The sequence below is a fragment of the Pristiophorus japonicus genome, chromosome 4 (assembly GCF_044704955.1).
Source record: "Pristiophorus japonicus isolate sPriJap1 chromosome 4, sPriJap1.hap1, whole genome shotgun sequence".
Lineage (NCBI taxonomy): Eukaryota > Metazoa > Chordata > Chondrichthyes > Pristiophoridae > Pristiophorus > Pristiophorus japonicus.
The window spans coordinates 100,336,817-100,357,797 of NC_091980.1; the positions used below are offsets into that span (position 1 = coordinate 100,336,817).

Here is a 20,981-nt window from a genome sequence, read left to right on the forward strand (position 1 = left end):
ACTTAGCGTGTTCATGGTTTATACTTCGTCTACCATCACTTGGCTTTATTTTGTGTCACCAAGGTTTGTAGCAAAGGGTAATTCAAAATGGAGGCCAGTAAAACTTAATCTCCTCAAACTATATTTGCTGATGTGCGAGAAGTATTGTTTAGAATTTTAAACCTAATTCTGAAGATGAAATAAATTGTGTGTGTTGGAAAACTAGAATGTGCTGCAGTGGGCATTCTGTACATTTGATTCTTTTTTTGAAAATAATTTCAAACATCTTATGAGTTCAGTAATTAATCATTTATTTTTACTTATATTTGTCAAATTAAGGTTACACATATTGACTGCGTTCTCCCAAATATAATTCAAAGTGTCCATTTTCCCATAGTAATCCAGAGGCGTCTGAACTCCCAGCTTCAGTGGTCTTGTAAAACAGCTGCCAAGCCTTGCCCCCAAGAACAGTATTTCCAGGAATCCCCTTATCAGTACAGAAGGGATTCCTGGGAAAACTGGACCCTGAGGAGAAGGTCAGTGGAAGATCGGAAATGAAGGCCTGTGGAGAAACAAAATATTCTCAAGAGAAACACTGCTGCATTCCGTTTCTCATTACCTAGACAACAGAAAGTCTGAAAGTACTCCCTTTGTAGATTTATTTAGGAAATACATAAGCAAAATTGACTTAAGATGGATGTAGATCTTAATATTTACATAATGAAAACTTTAGAGTCTGTGTAAAATATATTAGCGATTTTAGGATCATTGCTAAGAAAGCATTTATTTATGAATGGGAACGACAGGACCTGTCAAAAATATACTCCCCACTGAAACATGTTATGAGCTGTACTGAGTTTTATACATTAATATACAGGGAAAGCTTTCCGAGGCTTCATTCCTGGCGGGAGCGTGGATCAGAGCATCGGGTGTGAAGGGGACATTGTGTTAAAATTAACTACAGGCAGATTGGGAGTAGAGTGAATCGTACACACTGACTTCCATACCCAGTTTTCTGACTGGTGCTCCCGTTGAGTGAAGCTCCTGCCCGGGAGCCTTGCCTCACATTTACCTTTATATCCCTCAAATAAGAAGGGAAAATGCAAGAAATACACAGCAGCAAGTCAATCAACATCTGAAAGAGAAAGATACGTAAATATTCTGGGTTCTTATATAAATACTTTCACCCAAAATGTTAACCAGTCTTTTTCTTTCAGATGCTGACTAAGTTGCTTTACACTTCCAGCAATCACTGCTTTTATTTCAGATTTAAATTTATAGCTTTCCCTTTTATCTTCACCACGTTTGTTTACCCTGGAATTTCAGACAAGCCTTTAATGGTCAGTTTCATAAGATCGGAGGAGGAACATACATGACCTGAATAGTAATTACTTTGAAATTAAGTTTGCTTTATAAAGTTTGATGTCATATGGTTCACACATTATAGATTTGAATTTGATTATTTCCTTGCACAAAGTAGCAAAACATCTATTACAGGATTTAAAAAAAATCTGTTATTTCGCATGTTGGTGATTGAATTTTCAGAGGGAAAAGAAACTATTATTAACGTGCATGATTATTCTACTTTAATTTTACTACATTCAAATGGGGAAATTATCTCTTTTTTTTAATATAAATCAGAATAATTGTTTCTTAAACTCTTTTTTTTCTCTTTAAGAAACTGTACAAAGTGCATTACTGGGGAAATAAATGTGTGCTTTGCAATTATACTGAGATTACTTTGAATTTTGAGTTCACAGTTTGATTCATGGATTGCATGGAATTGGGTCAGGAAGTGGATTGGGGGTTGCCTCCTTAGAAAGAGGAGCCTTTATACTTGAGGATGTGTTCCAAGCAACTCTACCCATCAACTACTTGATGTCTCTCAGTGATTGCTCCTGCTTGATTAAGAATCCTGTCGTAAGGCTTAAATTCTGAAATATTGCAGCTGTGACACCATCAATTAAAGAGATGAAAGCTACGCAATACAAAGATACTGTGGGAAGAATAACATTCAGGATTGATTGCTGCAGATTGCCAGTCTCCTATGACAATAGTGAGTGACATCCTTTTCAAGTTAAACAGGCTGGCTGCTTTCAGAATGCAATCATAATATTCTCTCATAGGGCATCATATATTGCATCCATGTTCTTTGTACTTTAATAGCCGTGCCAGTAAAATATATAGTGCAATCTCGTTCTTGCAAATTTCTTCTTGTAGCTAATACTTTCTCTGGTCTCAGCAGAAACTCAATTATGGACAGGAAAAGAGCTCGAACCATGAGAAGATGACCTCCTGATATGGAATATTTTGCATGTTCCCATGGGTTTATACTAATGAAGTCTGATTATAGTTTGGACATATTTATTTTAATGAGTTTGTATATCACCAAAAAAAGGGGCACTTCTTCCTTAACACAAACAGTTGTAAAAAAAACCCAGCCGAGAACTTTTAGAAGCTTACCGTCCAAATAATACACTGCTCATATCACCAAACTGTGTTTCTTTTTGAATGCAATTTTCATTAAAATTATACATTTATTGACGATACTGTCCAAGCTTGGTGATGGCTGTTTTTTTTTAATTACATAAAATTCATAGCTTTCAGTGTACTCTTTACTTTGCTATTCAATAATAAATATTTCATTGCTGACATTTGCATTAAATGGCTAAAGGAAAAAAAAATGGAAAGCCCACCAACTTTACCAAATTCAAAAAATGTCTACACAGAATGTTACCTTCATGCTATATGGTGCTGTCCAGCTCTCTTTTCAAGGCCATTGCTGCAGTGTTCATCCTCCAGAGCTACAGTGCTTCATCTCAGACTCACAACTGACCAGAGATGCAGCACTGCACCTCTGGCTGATTCACATGTGAGGCCTCCTGTTCCATTGTTCATTCTAGAGGCACACAAGAGGGACATTTAGGTCTTTAGTTGTTGAGTAAGATCACTGTTGAAAAAGATTCAGATGATGGGAGGAGAATTTGAAATAATAATAAACTGCTGTCAGAATCTCCTATTAGTATCAATGGTTTTATGAAAGGGAAATCTTGTTTCAGAAATTTTCTGGAGTTCTTTGAGGATGTAATGAGCAGGGTGGATAAGGGGGAACCAGTGGATGTGGTGTATTTGGATTTCCAAAAGGCATTCGATTAGGTGCCTCACAAAAGGTTGGCGGTAATATATTAGCATGGATAACGGATTGGCTAACTAACAGAATACAGAGATAAGTGGGTCATTTTCCGGTTGGCAAATGGTATCTAGTGGAGTGCCACAGGGATTGGTGCTGGGACCTCAACTATTTACAATTTATATTAATGACGTGGATGAAGGGACCGAGTGTAATGTAGCCAAGTTTGCTGATGATACAAAGGTGGGTGGGAAAGCAAATTTTGAGGTGGACAGAAAATACCTGCAAAGAGATATAGACAGGCTAAGTGAGTGGGCAGATGGAGGGAAAGTGTGAGGTTATCCATTTTGGCAGGAAAAATAAAAAAGCAAATTATTATTTAAATGGAGAGAAACTACAAAATGCTGCAGTTCAGCGGGTCCTTGTGCATGAAACAAAAAGTTACTATGCAGGTACAGCAAGTAATCAAGAAAGCAAGTGGAATGTTGGCATTTATTGCAAGGGGGATGGAGTATAAAAGCAGGGAAGTCCTGTTACAACTGTACAGGGTATTGGTGAGGCCACATCTCGAGTACTGTGTACAGTTTTGGTCTCCTTATTTAAGGAAGGATATACTTGCATTAGAGGCTGTTCAGAGAAGGTTCACTACGTTGATTACGGAGATGAGGGGGTTGACTTATGAAGAACGGATGAGTAGATTGGGCCTATACACATTGGAGTTCAGAAGAATGAGACGTGATCTTATTGAAACTTATAAGATACTGAGGCGGCTCGATAAGGTAGATGCAGAGAGGATGTTTCCACTCGAGGGGGAATCCAGAACTAGGGGGCAAAGTTTAAGAATAAGGGTTTGCCCATTTAGAACTGAGATGAGGAGGAATTTCTTCTCTCAAAGAATCATAAATCTGTGGAATTCTCTGCCCCAGAGAACTGTGGAGGCTGGGTCATTGAACATATTTAAGGTTGAGTTAGACAGATTGCTGATGGATAAGGTAGTAAAGGGTTATGGGGAACGGGCAGGCCCAAGATCAGATCAGCCATGATCTTATTAAATTGCGGAGCAGGCTCGAGGGGCCTAATGGCTTATTCTTGCTCCAAATTCTTATGTTCTTGTGTTTTTATGATTTACATTCCGTCACCGACACAAGAGAGGGCTATTCTAGCCCTACTTGCCCAGCGGAAACCGGGCAGATGGGCAGGTTAAGATCTCCCAGGTCGCTTACCTGCCCTGGAATTGGCGGGGTTCATTTTAACATATGCATGTTGGGTCCTGATGTCATCGGGACCTGACTGCAATTTTTACTAGGAGAGCTGAGTGAGAGGCGGCAACGAAGAAGCCCAAAAAGGAAAAATTTTTTTTGCCTTTTCCTGTGGACCATGAGGAACAGGAGTAATCCTCCAGGCCCCGCATGAAAATCACAGGCTTCCACTGCCACGATCATTCAGAAAACACAACTGCAAAACATAAAGAAAATTCAACTTTGGGTGGGATACTTTCAGAGAAGATTTTTGACTATTTTTATTACCAATCAATTTTATACAGTTAAATGGATGATTTATCAAATTATTAAATAATCAACTTAATTCCCATAAAATTAAGATTTGCTTGATGAAAATAACTAATTTGTGTTAATTTAAAAACACTACCTTCTATGATTTAGCCAGACTGATAAATATTTCTTGTTGCTGCAGTTGACATGGGAGTTTTCTTTGTTGAACAATGTTGTAGTAAATTCCCTTATTTGTGTAGAAAGGGCCTATTTCCCATAGCAGAGGGGTCAACAACCAGGGGCATAAATTTAAAGTAATTGGTGGAAGGTTTAGTGGGGATTTGAGGGGAAATTTCTTCACGCAGAGGGTGGTGGGGGTCTGGAACTCACTGCCTGAAAGGGTGGTAGAGGCAGAAACCCTCCCCAGATTTAAAATGTACTTGGATGTGCACTTGAAGTAGCATAACCTGCAGGGTTATGGCCCTAGAGCTGGAAAGTGGGATTAGGCTGGATAGCTTCTTGTTGGCCGGCACAATGGGCCAAAATTGCCTCCTTCCGTGCTGTAAATTTCTATGATTCTATGTGAAACACAGAATACTTGAAACAATGGCCGCACCTTGTTATTTATTTGAATCACTTTATATACCTGTGAATCAGTACCTAGCCTCAATGTGTGATTCACTTACAGTGCAATCTGTTATGTGTTATATTATTTTTAAAACTCTGCTTCCTGTTCAAAAGTAAACCATGAAGGCAGATTGTGGAAAAATGAAGTTAGCTTTTAGCTGGATCCTTTTTCCCAGAGTTTCAAAATTGATGATCTTTTGACCTGGTGATGTGTGTTGGCTGCCCCCTCAGTTTTTCCTGGCTCCGTGCCCATTAATGCACAGTCGTGGGTGGTCACACCTTTAAAAAAAAAGGGGGGAAAAGTTTAAATTTCCGCTCCTAATGAAATTAGGAAAAAAAAGTGCAAGAATTAGAGTTGTGTAAGGAAAATAATTAAGTTTGCTGTACTCATGAATTCAGCTTATTCAACTGAATGCTAGTGTCAACACAGGTCAAATGTTCTACTTAAAACATCTGGGATTCTGTCACCAAAAGTCTGTATTAAAGCCAATTACATTTTATCCATGCATTAAAAGTAACCAAACATGAAATGGAGATGAGATTAAATACTAATTTATGAAGAAATAAGTTCAATATGTTAATCAATCAATAGTATGGTAAAATCAAATATTGTTTTCCAGATCAAACTAATATTCCTGAGTAATCAGTTCTATTAACCAGTGTTCGTGACAACATGTATATAGGTAACCGAGACAGCCTCAGTTAAGTAATCCAGCTATCACTATCCATTTTCACGTAGACACTTACTTACCCCTTTCACCTCCGATATACAATTCCTAGTCTTCCCCACATACTGTCTTGCTGCCTGCAGCTTTCCCCTTCCATTCCCACACTCCTCCTGTGTCACAGAGTTTTTTGACTCACTGGGGCATGACACCAGTTTTCCCACATGTAGGATTTGGTATTTCTCCCAGGAGTTAGCTATTTTATGACCAGCTCTGCAGATAGTTTAAGTTGTGTCATTAACCCTTCAGGACCAATGCTTTCTATGCTCCTAGCTGAGTTAATAGGGCAGTATTCTCCTGACTTTTGGCTACAGAGAAAAATTGTATCATTTATAGTGTGAGCTAGATTTGATTATTTGATTCCTGATTTGAAAATGGATTCAGACCCAGATAATATACTTTGGGGCTGAAATCCGGTAATGCCCCGTTTTGGGGGCAGTAAGCACAGCAAGCCAGGACTTCCTGTGCCCAGCGAGGAAGTCCCGCTCCGCCGTGAAATTTGGGTTACCGCCCCCCGAGAGGAAGTAGAGCACTTCCTCTCAGGGACAGGACCGGGGCACTAAGTGCGCAAATTTTCCAGCGCTACCGGAGAACGGGGTGCCGTGGCTGCACCATTGTGGCACGGACCATGTGAAATCGTCAGCGAAAGGCCGGTAAGTTAGCAATTTAAAAATAACAAAATGGCGGCACACACCTCCCCTTTACTTTTCAACGAATGGCCTGCTCCTGCTCCTATTTCTTATATCTTATGTTCTTGTGTGCCCTCTGGTTATCGATCCTCCTGTCATTCGAAAGAGTTTCTCCTTATTCATTCTATTAAAACCCTTCAAGATTCTGAATACCTCTATTAAATCTCCTTTTAACCTTATCTGCTCTAAGAACAACCACCCCAGTTTATCTAGTTTCTTCACATAACTGAAGTCCTTCACCCCTGATACCAATCTACTAAATGTCCTCTACACCCTCCCGAAGGCTTTGACATCCTTCCTGGTTCCCTTAATTCTTGTTGGAATCTTTTAGAAGAAGTAAAATAGAGTTGTACAGTTACATATTGTGTAAGAATTTAGGTACTAGTTTCTGTCATGTATTCAACTATCATTGTAACACATGTATAAGCTGACCTAAGTTGTACACCTTGAGAACATTGACCACAAGGAGGTGAACATGTGGGAGACACTCCTAACCTGGACTTTCAGGTATAAAAGGGGAAGCTCCACCCACCTTCATCACTTGAGGTCTTGGTAATAAAGGTAACTGGTCACAGAGTGACCTTCTCTCAAGTATGGGCCTCGTGTGCATTTATACTGTATAGTAAGGACATAGCATTGGCGATGAGAAACTGGGATTTAAGCCATGCGAGCATGGCCACTAGCAGCACAGAAGAGGGGTACTGTGTTGGTGATGATTGGGACGACTTTATTGAGAGACTACAGCAAAGTTTTGTCACTAAGGAATGGTTGGGATAGGATTTGACCGACAAACGCAGGGCTCATCTCCTGACAGTTTGTGGATCCCAGAACGTACTCCCTGATGAAGGACCTTCTAGTGCCAAAGAAGCCGGCGGACAAGACGTTTGAAGAGCTCAGTAAGTTGATCGGAGAACACTTTAAACCAGCGAGCAGCATGCACATGGCGAGACACCGGTTTTACACGCACCGGCAGCGAGAAGGGCAAAGCATTCCTGACTTCGTGGCAGATCTCCGGCAACTGGCGAGCCTATGTAAGTTCACAGATGCATGCAGAGCGGAGATGCTGCGAGACATTTTTTATTGAGGGCATCGGGCACGTTGGGGTTTTCAGGAAACTGATTGAGACCAAAAACTTGACCTTGGAAGCGGCGGCTCTGATAGCCCAGACATTTATCTCAGGGGAGGAAGAGATCAGAATGATGTATGACAAAAATCATGGCTCAAATGTGGCAAACGACCAGGGAGTCAACATTGTTAATGCGGCACACAGTTCTCTAGGCAGACAAGGGCAATCGGACATGCCCCAGCATGTAGTCGAACCCAAAGGGGGAATTCAACAGAGACAATGGTTGGCTGAATGGCAATTCATGCCATTGCAATGGACAATGCGGCCAGTAATAGGGCCATCAACACCTGTTAATGGTGTGCTTAAGGACAGTTACAGAGACAGTTAGAGACGATCGATTGGTAATGGACCTTTCGTTTCCAGCTCATGCTGGAGGTGTGGAGGCAAACACCCAGCCAGAGCCTGCAGGTATCAGCAACATACCTGCAGAAACTGCAACGTCAGCGGTCACTTGGCGCGTATGTGCAGGAAGCCTGCAGCCAGGTTGATGTGTGAGGAGGACGGGCCTGCTTTAAGCCCTACGAGGCCAAATGAATACTGGGGGAAATCGCTGGAAGCTGAATTTCAGCGAGTTCATGTAGAGCACAATACAGTTCATATAAAAGGACGCCACCGATAATGATGAAAGTGCTCCTCACTGGCATCCCAGTATTAATGGAGCTAGACACAGGGGCCAGCCAGTCCCTGATGAGTATCAAACAGTTCGAAAGGTTGTGGGTGTCGAAGGCCAGGAAGCCAAAATTATTACCGATTGACGCACAGCTACGGACATACACAAAGGAGGTCATTCCGGTGCTAGGCAGCGCCACGGTAGTCGTGACCCACAAAGATTCGGAGAACAGGTTGCCACTCTGGATTATCCCGGGGGACGGTCCGGCACTACTGGGGAGGAGTTGGCTTGCTGTCATGAACTGGAAATGGGGCGATGTCAATGCAATTTCTTCTATGGAGCGAGTATCCTGGACAAATTTGACTCATTATTTCAACCCAGCATTGGCACTTTCATGGGGGCCAAGGTAGTGATTCACATAAACCTGGACGCCAGGCCAGTACACCACAAGGCCAGAGCGGTGCCGTACATGATGCGGGAAATGATAGAAGGCGAATTGGACCGCCTGCTAAGGGAAGGCATCATCTTGCCAGTGGAATTCAGTGACTGGGCGAGCCCGATCGTGCCGGTGCTCAAGGCGGATGGGTCGGTCAGGATATGTGGCGATTACAAGGCCACCATCAATCGGGTGTCACTCCAAAACCAGTACCCGCTACAGAGAGTGAAGGACCTCTTTGTGACGCTATCCGGTGGCAAACTTTTTTCAAAATTGGACCTGACCTCAGCTTACATGACCCAGGAGCTGGCGAGTGAGTCGAAGAAGCTGACCACCATCACGACACACAAGGGGTTGTTTGAGTATAACAGATGTCCGTTCGGGATTCGTTCGGCCGCCACGAACTTTCAGCGAAATATGGAAAGACTCCTCAAGTCGATTCCAAGGACAGTGGTTTTTCAGGACGGCATCCTTATCACGGGTGGAGATACTGAAGAACACCTCCACAACCTGGAGGAGGTGCTACGCAGACTGGACCGGGTAGGGCTGCGACTGAAAAAGGCGAAGTGCATCTTTTTAGCTCCAGAGGTAGAATTCCTGGGGAGGAGGGTAGCAGCAGACGGGATCAGACCCACTGCGTCCAAAACGGAAGCGATCCAGAGAGCACCCAGACCCCGTAACACGACAGAGCTGTGTTCGTTCCTGGGGCTCCTGAACTATTTTGCTAACTTTCTTCCCAAATTGAGCACGCTGTTAGAGCCGCTACACGTGCTCCTACGCAAAGGTCGCGATTGGGTCTGGGGGGACAGCCAGGAAAGGGCTTTTGATAGAGCACGCAACTTGTTATGCTCCAACAATCTGTTAACATTATATGACCCATGTAAGAAACCTGTTTTAATGTGCGATGTGTCATCCTATGGGGTCGGGTGTGTGTTGCAGCATGTGAATGCCAATGGTCAGTTACAGCCGGTAGCTTATGCCTCCACAAGTCTGTCCCAGGCAGAAAGGGGCTACTGGATTGTAGAAAAGGAAGCACTAGCGTGTGTATATGCAGTTAAAAAAATGCACCAGTGCCTGTTTGGCAGGAAATTTGAGCTGGAGACAGATCACAAACCCCTAACATTCCTTTTGGCTGACAACAAGGCCATAAATGTGAATGCATCGGCCCGCATACAGAGGTGGGCACTTACGTTAGCCGCCTATGACTATACAATTCAGCACAGACCGGGCGCTGAAAACTACGCCGATGCACTCAGCAGTCTCCCACTAGCCACCACTGAGGGAGCAACTGAGCATGATGCTGAGATGGTTATGGTTGTTGAAGCTATTGAAAGTGAAGGCTCACCTGTGACAGCCTGTCAGATTAAAGCCTGGACAAATAAAGACACTCTACTGTCTTTACTTAAGAAATGTGTCCTGAATGGGGACTGGGCAGCCACGTGCGGGGCATGCCCTGAGGAATTTAAACCGTTTCATAGGCGCAAGGATGAACTCTTGATTCAGGCCGATTTCCTACTGTGGAGAAACCGAGTAGTCATGCCCCAGAGGGGCAGAGAGGTGTTTATCAGAGAACTTCACAATGAGCACCCGGACATTGTCATGATGAAGGCAATTGCCAGGTCACACGTTTGGTGGCCAGGGATAGATGCTGACCTGGAACTTTGTGTTCACAGGTGCAACACATGTGCTCAGCTGGGCAACGCACCCAGGGAAGCCCCCCTTAGCCCCTGGTCCTGCCCCGCCAAGCCATGGTCACGCATCCATGTGGACTACGCAGGTCCTTTCATGGGAAAAATGTTTTTGGTTGTAGTTGACGCCTACTCCAAATGGATTGAGTGTGCCATTTTAAATTCAAGCACATCCTCTGCCACGGTAGAAAGTCTACGGGTAACGTTCGCCACCCATGGTCTACCGGATGTCTTGGTCAGCGACAATGGCCCATGCTTTACAAGCACTGAATTCCAGGACTTCATAGCAGGCAATGGAATCAACCATGTCAGAACGGCACTGTTCAAGCCGGCCTCAAACGGCCAGGCGGAACGAGCAGTGCAGATAATCAAACAGAGGATGCTCAGAATCCAAGGGGGTTCCCTACAAAGCCGCTTATCAAGCCTCCTGTTGGCCAATAGAACCTGACCACACTCACTCACAGGGGTTCCACCCGCAAAGCTGCTAATGAAAAGCACGCTCAAAACCAGGTTATTCCTTATACACCCTACTATGAAAGAAATTGTTGAGAGCAGGCATCAGTCACAATGTGACTACCATGACAGGAATGCGAGGGTGCGATGTATTGATGTCAATGACCCTGTTTTTGTCCTTAATTACGCTGTGGGGCACAAATGGCTTGCAGGCACTGTGATTGCCAAAGGGGGGAATAGGGTTTTGGTAGTTAAACTTACCAATGGACAAACCTGACGCAAACACGTGGATCAAACTAATAGGAGGTTCAGCAACCCCATAGAAGAAGCAGAGGAAGAACACGATGTAGAGTTTACTCCACCACAGGTGACCGAACACCGGAACCAAGTGGAGGAGAGCCCAGTCACTGTGGGCAGTCCGGACAAGCCTGAGGCACCGCAAACAGCAGACACTCAGGCCAGCTCCCAACAACCGGAGCCCCAATTCAAGCGCTCTACAAGGAGCGTAAACCACCAGAGAGACTTAACCTGTGATCCCAATAAGACTTTGGGGGGGAGCTGATGTCATGTATTCAACTATCATTGTAACCCATGTATAAGCTGACCTAAGTTGTACACCTTGAGAACATTGACCACAAGGGGGTGAACTTGTGGGAGACAAGCCTAACCTGGACTTTCAGGTATAAAAGGGGAAGCTCCATCCACCTTCATCACTTGAGGTCTTGGTAATAAAGGTAACTGGTCACAGAGTGACTTTCTCTCAAGTATGGGCCTCGTGTATATTTATACTGTATAGTAAGGACATATCAGTTTCTATCGTTAACAGCCTGAAGGCCTTGTACCGAGGTAGAATTTGGAGAAACACATTGCCTGTTTTATTTGCTACATTAGTGTTACCTTATGTGTGGTGCTTACTTTCAGCTGACCTGGGCTCCAAAACCCCAAATATATATTTTTCGACTATATTGTGTAGTCTTCAGAAATAGTGCATATGTATATGCTTACTTCAAATATAAATTGTTACAGTTGAAACGAGCACTAATCCTGGTGTTTACATATTTTACCAATCGGTTTAGATCCATCAGATGTAAACATAGGATATAATCTCATTTGTAACAGGCTTTTAACGTTTAGGTTCACCACTCAGCTATGTTGACTAAAATGTTCATATAAAACAAATCTTCAAGGTTTATATGGCCCTAGTACTGTTTAAATGAATTTAATACATTTGAAACTCATTTTGATTTATTATTTAAAGTAAAGCAACCAAAATGAAAGCTACTTCACCATCATAAAGAGTGTTGTTTCTTTCCTTCTCTCAATAATTTTCTTATTTAATATACAAGCTTTAACCATTAAAAAAACAGAACCTTTAAACTGTTGCAGCTGTTCCATTAGCAGTATAAATATTTACAGCCTTTAAAAGCCTCCTTATATTATATTAAAATTGACCATCCCATACAGTATTTCAAAATAATTACACTCTAAACAATTTGTGTGTGGGCACATTGCACATCTTCACGGAGATCTTGGCTGGACAATCTGACAAAGCTACTAAACAAGGTGAGGTAAAAACAGAAAATGCTGGAAATACTCAGCAGCTCAGGCAGCATCTATGGAGAGAGAAACAGAGTTAACTTTTCAGGTCGATGGCCCTTCGTCAGAACTGGAAAAAGTTAGAGATGCAACAGGTTTTTAAGCAAGTGTAGGGGCAGGGAAAGTGTGGGGGTGGAGGGTGGGGAGTGGGTGGAGGGTGGGGAGTGGGGGGAGGAAAGACCAAAGGAGAAGATCTGTAATAGGGTGGAAGGCAGGAGAGGTTAAATGACAAAAGGGATGATGGTGCAAGGCAAAAGGAGTTGGTAATGGGGCAAGTTAAGAAACAGTCTAGATCGGATGTAAATGGAAAAAAATAATTAACAGCTGCCATGGGAAAGAGAGGAAAAAACAGAGAAAAAAAATTGGAGCAGGGGTTACGATCTCAAATTGTTGAACTCGATGTTCAGTCCGGAAGGCTGTAAAATGTCTAATCTAAAGATGAGGTGCTGTTCCTCGAACTTACGTTGAACTTCATTGGAACAGAAAGAAGGTGAGGTGGTTCTCTAATGAAAATTGGTACTCAGTCACCCAGGGTTGCTCTCAAGCACCTTCTAAGTGGTGGAAGTAGAAAGAATGAACTCATCTGGGTGTAAAATAGGTGGCGTGGGAGACCCAAGAAATAGCCCAAAAATATCACATAGGATTAGACCCTCTCCTATTGGGGGAAAGAATAACTGACCTGTATGTATCAATGAGACTAAACAGAATAACTAAACTGAGAATGAATGCTAATTAAAACCATTTTAATGTGAATATATGGAGGTCTGATTTGTGAGCATATCAATGCATCTCTTTTCATGAACACTAGCCACCAGAATTCTCATCTCCATACATATTGGTTCCAAACATCAATCTGCCTAATGATGTCCACTACCCAAACCAATATTGACAGAGCAATTATTGCTTTCAATATTCCTCTGAAGAATTCAACAGGAGACAGCTGAAAGAAAATTATTTTGCATAACACCACTTGGCTAATTGGTTCTTGGATGAACGATAAAGAAAACTATGCAACGTCCTCAGTTCGGGAAGTAGAAAACTTGGTGATTCCAATGCTAAAGGTAGAAGTTTGGTTAAGACATCAGAGTGCTGTTCTAACCCTGTTACAAAACTGGGAGACTGAGAGAAACTGTTAAGCTGCAAGAAGTCACCCGAGCTAAAGTAAGATCTCTGGTTCAAACTCAACTGACATATATCAACCAGAAACAAGTTCGCAGCAATAGCATCATGGCCCCATGTGTTATGTATGTGTTAAGCAAAATAAAGTAAAAATCAGATTTTCCCTAACAACACTCTAGTGTTTAATTTAATAATATTTATGTATCTGTTCACATATACTTGCTTTTTCATCTGTATATTATCCTCATGCTGTAGACCCCTGATTAACAAACATGCACTGATGAGAATTATGCTTTCATTTGCTTTTGTCAGTCTATTATTATCTCATTGCTGTATATTATCACTGCCGTATGTTGTCAATATGGCTCCGACTATTGCAGATCCAATTAGCTAATTGGGAAAATGCTTATCCAAAGAAAAATATTACACAAATGTTGAACCAGCTGCACTGCACAGGATCACCTGGTAAATAGAATCAGGAACTTAGATATAAAAGATCCACATCTGCAACTTTACAAGGTCTTTTTAACACAAGCAGGTCCTGAATATCACAGCTTCTATTCACTGAACGTTAGAAATCTGCAGGAGAAATGTGCAAGAAGAAAAGGGACAAAGATAGTAAGAGAATAATCAAAGTAGATGAAAAAAAAACACCGGAAAGTAAATAATTGTAAAAATTCAAATAAAAGCAATAGTAGAATTTTAAAATATTTAATAGGGAGAAAGAATAAATAAAAAGAAGATGCATAAAAATACAAAAGAAACAAGAATATTTATAAGGAAAATTAATTTAAAAGGCTGTAAAGGAGAAGATAGAAATAAGGGCGATCAGAGAAGTGAAAGTAAAGCTGACAAAAAATTATACTTTTGCAGATATTTAGTTACCATGATGTTGAATATTTACAGATTTTAACAGCTTCCATTTTTTTACATGGAAAGGATGTTTTCTTCTTTAAAAAAAAAGTCACTTATTTTAAAAAAAGGATGTTATATTTTCAGAATAATTATTATCCCAACTATCTGAATAAAATGTGGTGTAACAAATAAAATTGCTGTCCAACGTTTCAAAATGGTAGTTTTCAAAGAAAAGCAAGATAATAGATACTAGTGTGCAACATAAGCAACAGATAACGATTTATTAAAGTATGGTTTTCCAAACAGACATGCCTTCTAAACAGTGTTCAGTTCTAGTTTTCCCAGCATAAGAGTGGTTTCTAACAATGTTATTTTTATTAAGGGGAACAGATAGGGTAGATTTAATAAAAACTATTTCCGCTGGTTGGGGAGTCTAGGACTAGGGGTCGTAGTCTAAAAATTAGAGCCAGACCTTTCAGGAGTGAAATTAGGAAACACTTCTACACACAATGCATGGTAGAAGTTTGGAATTCATTTCCACAAATGACAATTGATGCAAGATCATTTGTTAATTTTAAATCTGAAATTGATAGCTTTTTGTTAATCATATATATTAAGGGATATGGGGCAAAGTCGAGTATTTTGTGTTAGGTTGCAGATCAGCCATGATCTCAGTGAATGGCGGAACAGGCTCGAGGGGCTCCATGGCCTATTCCTGTTCCTATATCCTATGTTCCTATGTTATTTGTTTAATTTAATTTACATTTTGCCCCAGCGTTTTTCCAATTATTATCTAGAAATAATTGCCCTTACTCGTAACTTCCTAATTCTTAATTTGTATCTCTTGATATTTTAACAATATTTAAAACAATACTTTGTCATCTCTCTGAAAGGAGACTTGCTGTTGTGTAAAATGCTCCATAAAATTCCAGATATTACAAATCATGTTACCATCATTAGCCAATCAGAATGGGGGTGAGGGAGATACTTGTTGTGATCACTAACAGCATTGTAAATTCATGCATTGAAGGTAATTCTTCAACACCCCTACTGTGAGATCCTCTTGCTATCATACCTTTTAACTGCAGAATCTGATTGCTACAAACTTGTTTAAAAATCCTAACCCACTTTCTCTTCAATGTTATAAATGATGTAATTTATTATCACAGCTTTTCTAGGTCAAATATCCTAGGCTCTTTGTAAGGTCGAAAAAGGTCATGTATAAGGGCTGGCCTCAAGTCGCTGGAGAAATATCACCAACGATGTCTCCGCAAGATCCTACAAATCCCCTGGGTGGACAGGCGCACCAACATCAGCGTCCTCGTCCAGACCAACATCCCCAGCATTGAAGCACTGACCACACTCGATCAGCTCCGCTGGGCAGGCCACATAGTTCACATGCCAGACACGAGACTCCCAAAGCTCTACTCGGAACTCCTTCACGGCAAACGAGCCAAAGGTGGGCAGAGGAAACGTTACAAGGACACCCTCAAAGCCTCCCTGATTAAGTGCGACATCCCCACTGACACCTGGGTGGCCCTGGCCAAAGACTGCCCTAAGTGGAGGAAGTACATCCGGGATGGCGCTGAGCACTTCAAGTGTCATCGTCGAGAGCGCGCAGAAATCAAGCGCAGGCAGCAGAAAGAGCATACGGCAAACCAGTCCCACCCACCCCTTCCCTCAATGACTATCTGTCCCACCTGTGACAGAGTCTGTGGCTCTCATATTGGACTGTTCAGCCACCAAAGAACTCACTTCAGGGGTGGAAGCAAATCTTCCTCGATTCCAAGGGACTGCCTATGATGATGATGATCCTAGGCTATGCTGAACAATTTTAACCTTTTTCTTTATCACCTTTTTAACCATCTTTTGCTTATTCTGAAATGGCTAACTTGATGAGCAACATTCATCATTCTAAAGGTTTCTATATGTCTAGAATTTATATAATTTCCTGCTTTGGTGCTGTGAGATAATTTCCCACTGTTATAAAACAAACAACTGTCCATCTCACACAGTCTTCCTGCTGAAACAAAACTGGAAATTTAACCGTGTGTTCACTCTGCTATTCTGATGGTGTAGCTTTTACACAGGGTCAGACTGTAAATTTATGCCGACTTGAAAATGTCATTAAGTTGAAGCAAAAAAGCAGGATGAGGACATGATGCGTGTAGTGTTTATATAACAACTGCCAGAATGTTATGGCAGGTCAGGCCGTTATGTCTCACAGTGACTTATAAATGAACAACTTGACTATCCATTGCTGTCCTTTTCACATGCTGTTACTTGGCCACTGATGCTCATTATATACATATATTATCAAAGGCAGCCATTATAATTATAAACTGTGTGCACCACCTCTATATGGTACTTCACAAAAATGTCAAACATTATCATACTTCTTCACTATCAAAACATGGCATCATCTATTTGTAGTTAAACCATGGTAACCATCTCTAGAATGCATCATTTGAGAAACAAACTAAAGGATATTAGAGTGAACAGTTTGCTTTCCTTATAAGTAAGCCATAAGCAATGCATATTCTAAAATCATAGCACATCAGTGTTATAGTAAATGGCTAATGTGTGTGTATATATATATATAGGTAGAAAGATTCAGATCAAGCATTTAAAAGAAAGTTTTTGCTAACATGTTTCTTCAAATAACAAAAAGAGTGTCATTTGGTTATAATATAACAATCATGCATGAAAAGCAAAAAAAGGCAGGCTCCAGATTCTGTTTATGATGAACTTTTAGAAGACATATTGAGGGGTCTTTATTGAGGATGTTTGTTGAGGTTTGTGAGACCAAAGATTTATACAGTGAGAGGAAGCAGCAGCTGTCAGTGAAGCCCAACACTTTTCACAGACTAACCCAGACGTAGTCAATTTCAGCACCAAGAAAGGGAATGTTTTACTCAGCGACTGTCCAGGAGTTCATGTTTTATTTTCTTAATTCCAGTCTCTCATACCAGACCCCTTCGCTGCTTTCCCACAGTTCACATGTGTATTCTGTCTGTGAAATGGGGGTTGGGATATGTCATGCCTTTGTTGTGGTAGTAATAGCATGTGGATAAAGTTTACAGGAATAACTGGAATTAATAACAAAGGCGGGAATAACAGTCTATTCCCGTTAAATGAATATTTTTCCCCAGAGAAGATTTGAGTAGTTACTAAAAACATGACAAAAAAACAACTTATTTTGATAATTTTATTACAAAACCCACATTTATTTAAGAGCTACTAAATGGAAAAATTGAAAATTTGCAAGAACACCAGTATGTATAGTGAAGCTTATAAGCAGACACACTATGTTCTGGTGGATTTGCTTTCACTTACTGAACAGTGAAAATGAAAAACAGCACACGTACCTCATTAATCTGTTACTGAATCAGTTCAACCACTTCTAGGCCCCAAGTTTCCACATGATTTGCTCCTGATTTTTAGGAGCAACTGGTGTAGAACGGAGTAGCTTAGAAATCGGAATTCTCGTCATTTAGTTTGCTCCAGTTCTAGTCAGTTAGAACAGTTTCACTTTGGAACAGAATTTTTTTTTCAAAAGGGGGCGTGTCCGGCCACTTACGACTGTTTTCAAAGTTTCGGCAGTGAAAACTTACTCCAAACTAACTTAGAATGGAGTAAGTGAAGAGTTTTGTACGCTCGAAAAAGCCTTGTCTACACTTTAGAAAATCAGGCGTAGGTTACAAATCAGGCGTAGGGAATGGTGGGGGAGGGGGTCTTTAAAGGGAAGTTTACAAACATTAAACACTTCAGTTTTACAAATAAAGAGCCATCATCAATAATAAATGATAAATACATCAATAAATCAACCAATAAATCAATCAAAAAAAATTAATAAGAAATCATTTTTTTTTAAATCAATAAATAAAACATTTTCTACTTACCGACTGCAGCACCGGGAGCCCTCCAACAGCGTGCTGGGATGCCCCCCTCAGTGTGTCTCTGTCAGTGTCTCTATCTCTCTGTCTGTCTGTGTGTCTCTCATTCTCTGTCTGTCAGTATATGTGTTTCTGACAGCGAGGGCAGGGGAAGGAGGGGGGTAGAGGGAGAGAGGGGGGGAGCAGAGGGAGGGAAGGGGGAGGTAAGGGGGAGAAGGGGAGGGATGGGGGAGAAGGGGGAGGGGGAGAAGGGGGAGGGATGGGGGAGAAGGGGAGGGGGGAGAAGGGGGAGGGGGGGAGAAGGGGAGAGGGGGGAGAAGGGGATAAAGGGGAGAAGGGGGAGAAAGGAGATGGGGGAAAGGAGATGGGGGGGAAGGAGATGGGGGGGAGAAGGAGATGGGGAGAAGGAGATGGGGGGGAAGGAGATTGGGGGGGGAAGGAGATTGGGGGGGAAGGAGATTGGGGGGGGAAGGAGATTTGGGGGGGGGAAGGAGATTGGGGGGGGGGAAGGAGATTGGGGGGGGGGAAGGAGAAGGGGGAGGGAGGCTGAACAGATTTACAGGTAGGTGGCGTTGGGTCGGGTTGGGGGGGTGGTGGGAGGGAGGGAGGTTCGGTTTGGGTCGGGGGAGGGAGGGAGGGAGAGGGAGGTCAGGTCGGGGGGAGGGAGGTCAGGTCGGATCCAGTCCGGGAGCGGGTGGGGGGGGAGCAGGTATCGGGTCCGGTCCGGGGCCGGGGGGCAGAGAGCGGGTGTCGGTCCGGTCCGGAGGTGGGGGGGGGGGGAGCGGGTGTCGCGTCCGGTCCGGGGGGGGGGCGGGCGGGTGTCGGGTCCGGTCCGGAGGCGGGAGCGGGAGTCGAGTCGGGTCGGGAGGAAGCAGGAGCTGGCCGTGGGAGGAGCCTTATTCACACAGCCCCAGTGAGGCCATTGGGCCAGGGCTAGGGGCTGCGTGCTTCGGCCCCTCCCACACAGTTTCGGGCGCCTGGAGCTACTGCACATGCGCGCCCACTGTAGCGCACATGTGCAGAGGTCCCGGCACTGTTTTCAGCGCAGGGACCTGGCTCCGCCCCCTACAGCTCTTGGCGCGGCTCGAAACTTGGGCCCCAAGTGCTGGGAAATGAATCTTAATTCTGTTTATGGTGCAATGTCGTCATCAATCTGCAAAGTATATCAAAATTATGTGCATTCTTTAATAAGCTCGACACTAGAACTTAATGACAAAGTTATACTTGTAAATAAATATTGCTTGAAAGATCTTAGTTTAAAAAAAGGAAATATTATGAAAAGGTGATCTTATTGAAACATACAAGATACTGAGGGGGCTCGACAAGGTAGATACAGAGAAGATGGTTCCACTTGTGGGGGAACCTAAGCTAGGGGGTATAGTTTCAGAATAAGGGGTAGCCCATTTAGAGCTGAGATGAGGAGGAATTTCTTCACTGAGAGTCATAAATCTGTGGAATTCTCTTCCCCAGAGAGCTGTGGAGGCTGGGTCAATCAATATATTTAAGGTGGAGTTAGATAAGTGAGTGAAGAGTTATGGGGAGGCAGGGAAGTGAAGCTGAGTTCAAGATCAGATCAGCCATGATCTTATTAAATGGAGGAGCAGGCTCGAGGGGCCAAATGGCCTATCCCTGCTCATATTTCTTATGTTCTTATGTAAATACTTTGTTTAAAATATACATTTTCTAATTTTCAGATCACTATTATTATTCTGCCAGTGCTAGGAAGGATTGATTAGTGACAGCAGATTCCATGTATTTTGCCAAGGACTGGCTCGTCTTTAAGTCTGATAAACTATCTATATTACATAATTTTGTGCCAGTTACTGTGAAGTCTCCTAATTAAATGCAATCATCTCCGATAATTAGAAATGGCATTCCCTGTTTCTCAGGGGAAACTGTTAAAGGTTTTTGGCATGGTCACTGCAAATGGATTGGCCACACCTAACTGGGCGACTGTATATAAACTATTGCCAAATTGGAATATTATATTTGTCATGAACTTAATGTCTTGATGAGCATTATTAATTGCTTTAGTTACTCTCAGTATTTTACAGTCACTACCTTATCTGAGAAATAAATGGTGACGGGTCATAATTAACACAGCTCTTGTGACAACTTCAGTTGGGTGATGCCCCAGTTTGATCTTTTTTTAATCACCTTAAACCTACTACATAAAGGAACCCATTCAGTGTTGAGCGAGGCAGAGCATTCATTGAATGCATATGAGTGATACCATAACTCATGAGCAATAAAGCTGAATGACTTTTCAGGCCAGCTACACCAAATAAAAGTCATATTTCTCCAATCATTATGAAGATTTAAAATAAAAAGTGAGTGTTTGCTGTCTATGTTGAATGTTAATTATATTAGCAGAATAGATTAATGGCACCAGATTATTTGTTGGGACTGTTGAATTATGCTTGAAATAAGGAGAGCCTTAAAAATCTCACAAACAACCAACATTCCTAACATCAAAAATGATATATAATAACTTCATATAATGATAACAATAATATAAAAATAAATACAAGGAATCTTTGGATGGCAGACCACAGTAAGAGA

At 42.1% G+C, this 20,981-nt stretch overlaps 1 long non-coding RNA gene across 2 annotated transcripts in view; it reads right to left on the bottom strand.

Annotated features, from left to right (window-relative positions):
* Positions 1 to 273: 273 nt before the first annotated feature.
* LOC139262126 (uncharacterized) overlaps positions 274 to 20,981 on the bottom strand; it is a 41,257-nt gene continuing 20,549 nt past the window's right edge. Inside the window, exons 2-4 of one of the 2 annotated variants that reach the window (XR_011592907.1) lie at positions 5,429 to 5,505; positions 2,717 to 2,878; positions 274 to 541 (exon numbers count right to left, since the gene is read on the bottom strand). This is a non-coding gene — a long non-coding RNA (uncharacterized lncRNA). Of the gene's footprint in view, positions 542 to 2,716; positions 2,879 to 5,285; positions 5,506 to 20,981 lie in introns of both variants that reach the window. The other variant, XR_011592906.1, reaches the window with a different exon arrangement.